Raw genomic sequence first — 12,929 nt, forward strand, 5'->3', positions numbered from 1 at the left:
AACTTAGTTTCTTTTTTTATTACTCCACTACAAACATTATTAAAAACAATAAGCTATAAATAGATTCCAATTATTATCCACTTATAATTTATTGATAAATACTCAATTTAATTAATTGTACCTAAACAAATTACATAACATAAATTATTGTGTATTTCCTAGAATATTATAGAATATTCCAGTCTATTCAAGAATCTTCTATATATTCGAATATTATAGTTCAATTTTTGTCGAAATATTTTAACAATATAATATCTTCTACTAAAAATCTATTATAATAAAACGCTCAACGGGACTAAATAAGTTTTTTCTTCAAAAAGCAGATGCATACAGGGTTTCTTAAAATTTAAATAAACCGTTAAAAATGTGCTGGGTCGCTAAAACTTTCTTATTCAAAGATAAAAAACTTTTTACATAAAATAAAATTCAGAATTATTTAAATTATTAAAGTTTTATAAACTGGTATTAAGTTTATCGTATAAAAAATAGGCTTTATTGAAATGTGGAAGTATAAATAAGCGTGGGGTGTTAAAATTTATTAAAATGGATTAGAGAGCGTGTTTTCTCATTAAAATCATGAAATATGTGATGTTCTTTTTTTTTAGGATTTTAAAAATATCATTTTTTAAGAATTAAAATCGATATTAAGCTCACCAAATATTATGTGCCTTCCAGCCTCTTCCACCATTTAATTCTGGTTCAAATCTCATTTTCGAATTTCTTGATTTAATATAATTCAAAATAGACTAATGCTGATTAAAATTAAGTTTAAATATTTCCATGCTAGGAAAATCTACAGCACTGTAATGGTATTTTACCAATTTTGTATACGTTAGTCCTTTATAAATTTAACAAGTGAAATTTACAAAAAAACACCCGAAAAAATGTTCGATTTCGGAAACCAAAAAAATTAAAATCGGTCCATCCTTTTAGGCGCTACGATGCCACAGACAGACAGACACACACACACACACATAGCGGTCAAATTTATTACACCCCTTTTTTAGTTCGGGGCTAAAATTAGGTTTGTTTTATGTAGTAACATATCTCAATTTACAAAAATGATTTCATTGGAAAAGCCAGCCACATTTCCAAGGTCACTATGACACAATAGAATAATATAGAATGATATCGATATTTCTGAAAAGTCGTTCTTTTGTTATAAATATCTTGCTTGTATGTGTTTAGAATAATAAGAAATATATATTAACCATTTATCAATATCATGTGAATTTCCCAAATTAAAATAGTGTGTGAAATTTGTAACACAATGTAACTAACACTCTTTTATATCAAATATTTTCTTTAATCATAAATACACTCACACCCAAAATTTTCTTTATTAAAAAGCTGAGCTACTTAATAAAATAAAATTTGTTCCCAAGTTTTTTAAACACCCTAAGAGCCGCTATATTTTTGTTAAATCTTATAAATAGCTCAATTAAAAATGTTTGAATCTGTATCATCTACAAATCCTTCAAAAATTTGTATCTACTTTTAGGTTTTCGAATCAAACTTACCTTTGTTAAGCGTACACATGAAGTAACAATTTTACTGTCGGAGTAAAAGAGACTCAACACTGTCGGTGTTAAAAAGACTCGCTTTAATTTAAGCTACTATGTAATCATGAAATGTTTCTTAAAACACACAAATTTCTATGTGATCATTATTTCAGAGAAATTCAAGTCTCAATTTTGCTTTGATAGTTTATAATTAGGTCAAAGAGTCCCACGGAAATAAACACTTTTTTATGAAAATGAACAAATCTTAAAGTGATTTTGTGAGATTTCTTGTAAAACAGAATAACCATCTCTAAAATTTTAGAAAATTTTGCATTTTTTTCGTTTTTCAATTCTCTGCGAAACAGTATTGATTAAAAACGTTCAAATTACCCGCGTGTCATTTTCATGACAAGAAATGTTTTAAAGTTTCGGAATAAATTAAATTTTTTTATGATTAATGTATTAACACATATTCAAAAGTATTAACACAAAATGTGACTTATTTATCACATACATGTGATATTTTTCATTAAAAAAAGGCGTATCTATAAATTTCTTTGTAGTTATTTTAATTTTAAAATAATAATATAAAACGTGTTTTAATGAAAAGCCTTTTGAAAAACATTTTCCAAACATATACACTTGCACACATAAATAATAATAATAAGATTCATTGACATTCACCTTCAAATGTCAAAACATATTTTTAATATAATATTTTAATAATCATTATTACAATTTAAAATATCAAACAAAATTTAATTTATACTATTAATTTTAAAGTTTATAATATTCATAATATTATTTTTGTTGAAACATCTCTTTAAGCCATATCTATCGTCAATCAAATATTATTGTTTAATTTATAATCCTTGCATATTATAGACCAAGATTTTATGAAAGTAATTCAGTATTAATTTAAATATTGTAAACTTTGAATGCAATATGTTACCGGTAAATTTCATAACTGTGTTTTTATATGAAATCATAACATTATTTTAGATAGAGTATATAATAATATTCTGTCTTTAATCAACTGTTACAAAATATTCCTAAATTATTCTGTGGAACATCGAAGAATTATATGAGATTGTTGATTAACACATATACGTTTTGTAAATAAAATCACTTGACATTTGTTGAGTACAAAACAGAAGTTGCAACATACGTAATAAATTTAGTATCATTATACTTAAACTTAAGTAGTATTTGGAGCTTGAATCTTGTGTCCAACTACTATACTGACAAAAAAAATTTTTATTTTTATTTCATTGGAAGAAAAATTTCAAATTTACGATTTTTACACAATTAGGTTAGATCATATTGGCTGCCCACGAAGAACACACTTATGCTATAGATCCCAGTGTGATACCATATATGTGTTTTACCACCTTTCCGCTGATAATTTCATTTACCAGCTTCTCCATTTTAAAGGCTGAGTGCACCTCCTTCATGCATATACCATGCACTACATCAGCCCATCACAACTATCAATTAAATTCATTTTGTTGCGACGGCGGGAATCGAACCTACTACCCTAAGCATACCGCGGACGGAATTGTCGATTTTTACAAAGAGACCTATATTTTGCTTTTTGAAATGGTACATCATTTTTTGATTATTTTTTTTTATATATCAAACACTGGTTCTGCCTTTTTTAACTGCCGAACTAAAAAAAAAAAGTGGTGTTAAAAACCGCTATGTCTGTGACATCGTAGCGTATAAACGGATAAAACGATTTTAATTTTTTTGGTTTCGTTTGAAAGGTAATTTAACGGAGAGTGTTCTTAGCTATGCGATCAAGTGCGAGTTTAGGGTTCCGTTTACGAAAAAAAAAAATTGGCTACGATCTTCAAAATGCTTTAAGGAAAAAGGTAATTTAATTGAGAGTGTTCTTATATAAGTTTCAAGTGCGAATTTAAGGTTCTGTTCCCGAAAAATTTGCCGGGGGCTTTTTAAATTTTGTAAATTTCACTTGTTATATATAAGTTTATATGTTAAATAAATTAATCTAATTGTACCTTTCTAATTTATATCTATTTATACATAACATTAATTTATAAATCGGATGATTCTACGTAGAAAATGGATGTACGTCCTCTTTACTGCTTTATAGGTTATATTAGAAAATATTTCTAGTTTACTTTGCTTTTCGGTCTAACATTTTTTTTTAATTATACATTTTATTATAAATAAATAAAAAGTTCAGATATGTATCTACTAATTTTCTTAAATGTAACTGGGTTGGTATAATACAAGCTATTAAAATTATAAAATATGGGAAAATTATGAAATTATAAAATCAACCGATCACGTTATGGAAGGTATGACTATTACCTATCAGATAATATAAATATAATCGTCCATTTTTAATAATAGTTTAATTCACATATAATGATCGTAAATATTAATCTTTATGTACAAAGATCGCAGATTAAAATGTATTTATTAATGAAGAAACATTAATTTCGTGACCTAAGGATATTTAGACATTGCTTACTTTAACTTAAACATTATTTAAGTTTTTTATTCAATTTAATCATCAATATGTACCAACTAAATTATTTCATTATGAGCAATAAAACAAGACAAAAATAGATATGATTTACGTATAACATTTGGAAAGAAATGTCGAGAAGACATAAAGTCGATTTTATATAATAAAGAGTGACAAGAACGAAACCTTAACTTGTAATTCTTTGATATTGTCGTCTAAGGAAGTACTATCGGTAATAGACTTTGCATTCAGAATTTAATGAAACTTGGGATAGTTGTCCATTATTATATCATAATTAACCAGTTAAACTTTTAGGGGCCTTCAGAGAACTGAAAAAATGATATTTTAGAAATATTTTAACACTGATCATTATGGGAAATCACAGATTTTATTTTATTTCACAAAACTTGATGTTCAGATTTTCAATTCTCTGAAGGCCCTTAAAAATTAAACTGGTTAATTATGATATAATAATGGACAACTATGCCAAGTTTCATCAAATTCTGAATGCAAAGTCTACTACCGATAGTACTACCTTAAGTAAAGAACTCAATATACCTTTTTAAATACCTATAAGTACGTTGATTTGAAAGAAGCCAAGATTGCAAAAAATTAAATTTATAATTGTAAAATGTAGAATTAAAAAATTTTTTATTAATAAATCATATTCTAGGGAAAAATTATATTTTCGGAAGCGAAAAATGATTCTGAATCTCGCAGATAGACAAAATTCGATCCTGCGGGAGAGAAATTATATTTGGACGATAAATAATGACTGGTATTTAGTTTAATGTTTTCAAGTCTTTATAAAATGGGCTGCTGTCCTCCCTTACCCTCTTTGGTAACATATTTATCTCAATATCGTTCCCCTGCTAATTCTCAAAAATAAATCCTGACTCGAACCTTTTATTTATTAATGTGCATTGATCCTAGACTTGAAATTTATTAGGTATATTTCAGGAGAAATGGTATCTTATAGTATCCGCTTTTATCAAAACTATCTTACAATGTTAGTCTATTCGTTGTGAGCGTAGTCATGGTAGGGACAATAAAGCCAGCGCTTCCAGTGAAAAATTTTGGAATTGAAGTTGAGAATAAAATTCAAAAAGTTTGCATAGCCTCCGCCCCGTAACTTGCAATGTACAAACCATAAATGCATGTACACAACACGTGATTCTGCAGCATAACTAACGTTAGCGTATATATTTTAATAATATAAATAATTATTTATAACGATATGTATTTATTAAAATTATTTTAAGTATCACTGAACACGTTTACAACATTTAATAAATTATATAAAATTATATACATTTTGGTTGTTAAAGTCATGGTCATGAAAAAAAAAATCAATATACGAACAGGAGGGTGTGAGGTGAGAAGTGTGAACTCGATTCATACAATTGAAATTATAAATATTTATTGCTAATAAACACGAATTTTAAAAGTAATCAACAACTTGTGTTTATAATATTAATATGAGAAAACAAATACATTCGATATATAAGGGATGCAAATGAAACGGAAGCAAATAACCGTAGGTCACAATATTATATGTCAATTTCCGTTCAACAATACAAGAACAAAAAGTTGACAAAAAGATAAACAAACAGTTAATGCAGATTTAAAAATCAATTATTAATAGAGACCCAGGCATAAATATCTTAAAATTTCGATATCCAAGGCCAGTTAATGATTCTTTATAAAAACTGCTCGACTGCATTGTTTAAAGAAGACATAAAGAAGTTAAAGCCACCCTTTCTCAGGCGTGGAAAAATTTATGCGGAAAAAGACAACGAGTTTTGGTGAATTTGCTTACCGTAGATTTTTTGCCAGAATCGACTTTGTGCCGAGATTTTTTGCCGGTATCGACACTCGAATCATAATTTTTAACCATTCAGCTTTATTAACTTAAGTCAAAAATATAAAATATCGAAATTAAAAAAGAAAGTTGGCAGGATTTGTAAGCCGATTTTCGTCTGGATTTTAGAATTGCTTATGCAAGACTATAGAAATCCTTCATAAACAGAGAAAAGGAAAAGTTATTTTCCGCTGTAATTTATGTAAACAAAATTATCGAACAACCAATGATTATGCAAAAAAAAAATTTAAATAAGCCTACAAGAAACAATATGTAATAAAACCGGAGCTATACTGAAAACTAAACTGAACGATCCTGAAAGTTTCGGTAATATTTGCGGAATTTTAGTCCTATTTTCCTCGACAACATAGACTTATGCACTGTATCGAATGCCAACGGAGAAAGGTGAAAGCATCGAATAATTTTACTTTAGCGGTGAAGCCCTGCAGGTCACTAGTTTTTTTTTAATAATAGAAAGTATCGTAAAAGCAATAATAAAACAATGGACAAAACATAGTTATTAATAATTAATTAAGATTGATTAACCATATTATTCAACAACACAAGACCTTCAATTCTAATTTTAAAACAATAATAATTATTAAACATTTAACAACATTATTACAGGTGAAAAAATTGATTGATTTTTAAGAATCAATAAATTAAACGCCCATGTATTTAAAAGTATAGATATTTCTAATTAATTGGACATTTCCTCAAGACATAAAACTTAATTAGTTTAAATGCTAGTTCTTATAGCGAAAAAAGTCTTTTGTTCCTGTTTTATAGCCTCCAAAATATCGATTTGAAATATCTATTTTTTAAATTTTATAACTAAAAATCTTTTAAAATCTTTTATTATTTATTCAACGATAACTTCTCAACTTAGAAGGGTTGTTTATGAGGGAAAATGATTCGGAAATACTCGGAAATATACTTTAATGGATTCTATATAGACATGTCGAGATGCATTTTATTAATTTCATAAAATACTAATCTTATTAAAACATTCCTATTACGGTAACGAAAATGGCTAAATCGATATTTAATATTTTATTAAAAAATCGAAATGAATCTTGCTGAATCAATTTTTTCGGAAAGTTCCATATCAAAAACATAAAATTAAATCATACCACTTAAAATTCAACTGTATAAATTGAACAAATTCGAGAACTGGATTAGAAAAGATACCAAATTACGTAATAGAATACAAAGTTTTGCGTATTTCCACGGTTGAGATTAGTAAAAACAAGATAATTCTTTTTACGAGAGATGAAAAAATGGATCAAGTCCTGTTTTGATGAGTACTGAACCAGTTTTACCGACAACAGCAGAAAAATTTATGACTTCCATATCGTTTCATTATGTAATTAGTTTCAGTTTTTAGACAATGATTTCATCATTTATGTAAAAACATTGCCTATATCTAACAATAAATAATGTCATTGTTTAAAAATATAGGGCAATGTTATTATATTGCTGATACGAACATTCAAAGTGTGAAAATTCAAATTGTCATGTAAGTAAAGAAAGATATAGTCACTCTTAGATAGTCAACAATCATACATACATGTCGCACACAAATAACTGATATTCCCATATAACACTATATAATTTGCGTCTAATTTACGATCTCATGAATAATCAGTAATGTTTACGAAGAAATGTTTCAACCGAAAGTTGTTTATTTTTTGATAAAGAACATTTTTATACATAAACTTTTGTTCTACCTATAATGGTTCACAAAATCGGTCATACGGACCGAAGACCCAATTAATTTATATCATTTACGAACTCAGTCTCACTTTTTACGTTCTTAGCACGCTATAAAAATTTCAGCTTGAAATCTCTTTTCGTTTTTGAGTTATCGTATTGATAGATGGATAGAATGACGGACAGACAGACGGACAATCGAAATAAACTAATTAAGTGATTTTGTGAACACCTATACTAAACTTTTATTCGTAGCATCTATATTTTTAACCGTCACAAACTTGGGACTAAACTTAGTATACCTTGATATACATGTATTACACATATACATGGTATAATGAAACGATATAGAAGTTGTACTGAAGAATTATTTCTTCTAACGGAATAATCATGTTTTCTTTGCCTAGTAATTTTTAGACATACTAAAAAGTGACGTGGAATGCTATGGAACTCAAAACGAAGTATCCAATAAAATAAAAATGTGTTTTTGATATTGAACATATTTAACAGGAAATATTGTAAGACAAGGTGAAATACATTAGAACAGAATAATTATAATAAAAAGATGTAACAGTCTAGTTCGTAAGAATAAACTATATTTTTTATTTAAATGAATAATAAATGTTCTAGAAAATGTTCATAAACGCAATATTGTGAACAAATAGCTGGCAATCAAACAATATATTATTTGATATGAACACAACAGAGAAGTTCAAGGTAATTGGATAAAACAGAAGTTCATGGTTTTGTTAAATGTTTTAAAAATTTAATTCGATTCAATTATTTATCTTTGAGACAACAACCAATTGTTGTTCATTTACAAATATTTACATTATTAATAGCAAATAATTATTGAAGGCTAAAAATTTATTTCGTTTTTTAATAGTTGCTGTGCCAAGCAATGCCCAAGACCTTAAAATAGTTGGATCCAGGTATTACTTAGTACCATTGTTCAACAACTAATAATTAAAAGTAACATGGGTGCTTTGTCGTCACAAAATAATAACTATTCAAAACGCCATTTAACGTGCAGCTACTGCTTTAAAGCCTAGCGTAAGGTGAGATAGATTTAGGTGAGACGAAGTGGCAACAATGACAAAATTTGAATACAATAGCAAATATTGTCAAATATGGCAAAGTTATACTGAATTCACATCAATGTGTCTGGATAGGTTAGGATAGAGTGGCTGCCCTGAGATGGGACACACTTAGATCATGGGGTCCGTTGTGATGGCGAAAAAGGGTTGACCCAGCCCCGGCCACTACTCCATGAACCATTTGTGAGCTATTTAAGAACAGCAGGAGAGCTTTGACGTCGACGGACTTTAGGTCAGAGAGGTCGTCAAAGAGAGACTGGCTCAAGAAAGTTCATCTCCTCATGGCAAGAGCTGGGAAGTGACAGAGAAGATGAGACATTGTCTCTTCCTCCTCACCACTGTGGCGTCTCCTGCAGTAGGCGTAATACACTGTCTTGTAATAGCCGCAACATCTTTGCGAACAGACTAGACTTCGCAAAATCAATGTGTCTGAGACAGATACAAAAAAAAGTGAGTGTTTCTACCAGAAAACTTAGGAAAATCTTCTACTTGTAGTCAAAAACTAGATCAAAGCAGTTTGAGGGAGAAAATTTTTTAAAAAGAATGAAAAAATCAAATTAAAACTTTTCTTGCAATAATATTGTATTTATTTCGTCAATGGAGTTCAACAAAATTTTTTCCTGCACGCCCAAAATATCAGGATTGTAGGCAATCCATCTTGGAGCCGTGATTTGAATTAAAATATTGCTTCATTATGCTCAAAATGCAACACTAAATTTGTCCATTAAAGCATGGGAGAATATTTCTGTTTGCATGTGATTACTTTTAGTAAATGTAACTGAAAACGTAATCTAATTCTCAAATTTTCTAATCATATGAAAGTCGTGTCAATGATTTCTTAATTTATGCCGTTTTTCAAGGTTGTGTTTTTTTACTTATCTGCAATGACGTCAAAACTTTCGAACACTATAATTTATACATATAATTCGTAGGTTAAAATTTCTATAATACTAAAAGATTTCTGATAATATGAAAATTAATTTTAGTATAGACGCATATTTAAATTAGGAAAGAAAATACATCGCGACTAAAGTAAGTTACCAACATGTTATTACGGTTACAATTTATTATTTTTAACGCATTTTTTATAATATGTGATAAACTCTGATAAACGATTGTTAGGGCACTTGACATGAATCCAAGAAATCCGGGTTTGAGTCCTGGTTCGACGGTATTTTTTTCAATTCTCTTTAATTAAGATTACTAGACAAGATATTTGTCAATATTTAGTTTACGCTGTATGTATCATATTAAAAATCGTCAATTATAATCGAGAGACCATGATGTAAATACATATCGTATACATGATTAAAAGTAAACAAAAACAAAAAGTAATAATAATAAATAAGTGAAGAAACAAAGGAAAAATTCAATGAGTTGAAAAAATTTCACTCTGTGTCTGGAACTCGAATAGCCTACTTGGTAGGGCACTTGACATGAATCCAAGAAGTCCGCGTTCGAATACTGGTTCGAGTGTATTTTTTTAAATTTTCTTTGATTTAAAAGGCTGTTTTAATAATGCTCTTCTATAATATTTTCGTCGTCTAAATTTCCTAATTTTAGAACTAAATATTTAGGAATATAAACCAATGATTGTATATAATATGGAAGGAAATGACAAAACATATTAAATTCAAGAATCATCATAAATTATGCTTTCATTTTTTCTTTCTATTGAATAAATTATTTCGAGCTTAATGAAGTGTATCGTAATGAAATTTGAAAGAAAAATTTAATCACTAACTATCAAGCTTTAAAATTGTAATCGTAAGGAATCTGAATTAGACTTAGTTTCTAAATGAATTATTTATTGACCAAATTACTCTTAAAAAGTAAGTACTTGTTGAAGTAATTCATATTATTCAATTAAGACCAAAATTTACAGTCAGGAAAGAAAGAAGACTAGTATGACACATGGTGCATGGCTCTGTACCAAATTTTCATTAAGAGAACCCAATGAAGAAGAATTGACATTGCGAATTATACTGATATACAAGTTTGATTGGCAACACCCACGTCCCGAGAAGACGGAAATATGAAACAAAAACTGTTAATCATAGACTAGGAAGTAAAATAATGCAGCGTTTTCAAATATAATATAGGTTGTTCCAGACCGTAGGCCAACTTACATTAACAAGCTTCAGAAAATACTATACTGCCATCTTCTAAAATTCAAATAAGTAAAATATAATTTCGTATTATTAAACTAGAAAATTTGTAATTTTTTAATCGATTGTAATCGAAGTTTTCGACTGCTGTTTTCAATCAATAGGTATATACGTACGATACATTTTCGTCACATGACCAATGAGCTCGACAAAAAAAAGTAAATATAAGAAATTCAGTTTCAAATTTTTTTCTTAAAACTTGAGGTTGTTTTAAACTTTAAAATGAGCTTTTCCACAAAATTATATTTTTTATTTGAATATGTTTAGGTGTGTGGTAAATTAACAAAAATAATGATATTGAAGTGCGATTAGTTACTTTCTCAAAAAAAATTCTGCTAAATGAAAAAAAAAAAAGAATACTTTTGTTAAGATTTTAAGTCATAATTATTCGATTTCAGAAAGAAAATCTTCTTTGATTATTTGAAACGTACATAGTAAATTCAATTTTATACATTTACCGATACTTTAGGATTTTAAGACCTACTAATCTATAACATTCAGACTTCGAACCGTATGTATTTTAAAATTTAAATTATGGGTTGCAAAGAAAAAGCCAACCGCATATTTAATATTTCTAATCCATGATAATATTCAGTTCCCTTTGGGGGCATTTCTAGTCAAAGATATTCTAGCAGCTTAATTGGACACTCAGTAGGCAAATATAATTCACACTTATGTTCATCTATACTTATTTATAGCCATAAAATAATAATAATAATAATAATAATCTGTAGAATATTCTTATTAAAACTTTACTGATAAAGAAATATAATGACAACACAGATGTTTGACGTCAACCAGTACTTTTCAATAAAATCAATCGATTTAGGTCAAACTTTTTGCTATTTATTAAAAATAATTACCATTAAAGTTTTGATACACTAAAAGCTTTTACGTCAATTGCCTGATGTAGGATTAAGATGATATTTTACATTTTAATTCTAATACAAATTATGCCAGTGTATTTATTTATTAAAAATAATTGAAGCTTCCGGTTTTGAGATACAGAAAGAACTTCAAACGCAGACAAAAGTTGTTCGTTGGTAACGACCGGATAAAATACGAGAATAAAGTAAAAAATATTTTAAATTTGAATCACTTTCGGGATACAAATCCTATTAAAAAGATTGCATTTTATGTATTTAATTTTTCAGATCGACAAAAATTTTTCGACAGAGATCGAGATCGAGACAATTTTTTGATCAAAAACAACATCTACCGTTTCTAAACGATTATCAGCGAATATAGAATATTTTTAGTTAAGAAATGTAAACTTTTGTATATATATTCTGATAAGATATGTAGCCGATAAAATATTTTTGAGAAAGAAGGTGTCAAAAATTTTGAATCGTATGTGTATATTTAAACTTCATACGGAAAAGTAAAAAGTAATTAGGTGTTTGCCATCTATTATTTGATACATAAACTTCAGTTGTAATATAAATAATTGCAATGGTGAAGAGACATCTCATAACAGTTACACGAACTGATTATCAATTTAGGTGTGAAACATAACTAAAAATTTTGTTTATAAATATACTACAACGCTCTCTGTAAATAAAAATTGCTTGTACTAAACTTTATATTTGGTTTGTGTCTGTGAAAGAAAATTGTATAGAGGCGATTCAAAAGTTTTAATACTTTCACTATGATTCAAAAACTTTATCGATGCTGCTATCGAGAAGACGTACGTGTAAATCTGGTCTCATTAAATAATTAATGCCAAATCTATTTTTACCTAGACCTTTAATTTTCTGCAATATATTTATGCCATTACTGTTTTATTTAATTATTGTTGGAAGACGCGATGTAATTAGTAGGCGAGAAAGTTTAATTGGTTGTTAGGAAAAGACGATTTTGCAGCTTTTGTTTTCATTATTTAATAAAAAATTACATAGTCAGAGCGTTTTATTTTAAAATTAACAACTAAACCATCGTTAAATTGAACCAAAATTTCGGATTTAAAACCTATCTGCAATCTGTTTTATCTTTTCTTTGTATGTTTTGTAACATAATTGATTATTTATCAATAAAAACAAATTTAAGATAATTCTTATACGATAATCAATCAAATCATAAATAAATTTATCA

The 12,929-nt window shown here is 27.8% G+C and overlaps 1 protein-coding gene across 2 annotated transcripts in view; it reads right to left on the bottom strand.

Annotated features, from left to right (window-relative positions):
- The window catches only part of LOC123290904, a 478,701-nt gene that overhangs the window by 246,364 nt on the left and 219,408 nt on the right, over nucleotides 1-12,929 (bottom strand). The window lies entirely within an intron of this gene.

This window comes from Chrysoperla carnea, chromosome 1, assembly GCF_905475395.1.
Source record: "Chrysoperla carnea chromosome 1, inChrCarn1.1, whole genome shotgun sequence".
In the NCBI taxonomy this organism is placed as follows: Eukaryota; Metazoa; Arthropoda; class Insecta; order Neuroptera; family Chrysopidae; genus Chrysoperla; species Chrysoperla carnea.